The 510-nt window shown below is 46.5% G+C and overlaps 1 protein-coding gene across 3 annotated transcripts in view; it reads left to right on the top strand.

Annotated features, from left to right (window-relative positions):
* LOC108749229 overlaps window positions 1-510 on the top strand; it is a 28,731-nt gene that overhangs the window by 3,829 nt on the left and 24,392 nt on the right. Inside the window, exon 1 of one of the 3 annotated variants that reach the window (XM_018487796.1) lies at window positions 333-415. The exons of the other annotated variants lie outside the window; for them this stretch is intronic. The gene's annotated coding sequence lies outside the window, so the exon portion shown is untranslated. Of the gene's footprint in view, window positions 1-332; window positions 416-510 lie in introns of those variants that run through there. 3 annotated transcript variants of the gene reach the window in all.

The raw sequence follows: 510 nt of genomic DNA, 5'->3' as shown, positions 1-510 counted from the left end.
CAGTGCGAAAAATCTGCGAACGTGTGTGACATGAGCGAATAATAGATCGATAGGATTGACGGATCCCCCCTTTTGCGAGAAGAACCGCGGAAAAATCCTCCGCTTTTCTTTTCACTTCCTGAGTTCTCGCGGATCCGAGACGATCGCATCGCGCGGGAGCTGTCTCTGGTCACAGAAGTTGAATTTCGTTACCGTTATTGTTCCATGGTAACGACACGCAGAAAAGAAGAGAAAGTAAGCGCATTATGAGGCGGGATACCGCCACCGTTGGAGAATTTCGCGCGATTTCGCGGAGTTGCGAGCGAGTTGCCGCGATTGCGTAGTGAGGGGAATTTAGAAAATAGCGCAACGGAGCTGCGTTTTGGCGAAAAATACGCTCGAAAGTTCGATCGCGAACCTTTCGAGAGATTGCGAGGTAAGCCTTTTCTTTCCTGCGATGTTCAAACCAAATTGTATAATTTTAGTAGTAATTGAAATGCATACAAACATAATTTGAATAAGTCAACGCAA

Source organism: Trachymyrmex septentrionalis, unplaced genomic scaffold (assembly GCF_001594115.1).
Source record: "Trachymyrmex septentrionalis isolate Tsep2-gDNA-1 unplaced genomic scaffold, Tsep1.0 scaffold277, whole genome shotgun sequence".
Taxonomy (NCBI): domain Eukaryota; kingdom Metazoa; phylum Arthropoda; class Insecta; order Hymenoptera; family Formicidae; genus Trachymyrmex; species Trachymyrmex septentrionalis.
The sequence above is the reverse complement of the archived record's forward strand: the minus strand, read 5'-3'. Positions and strand labels throughout refer to the sequence as shown.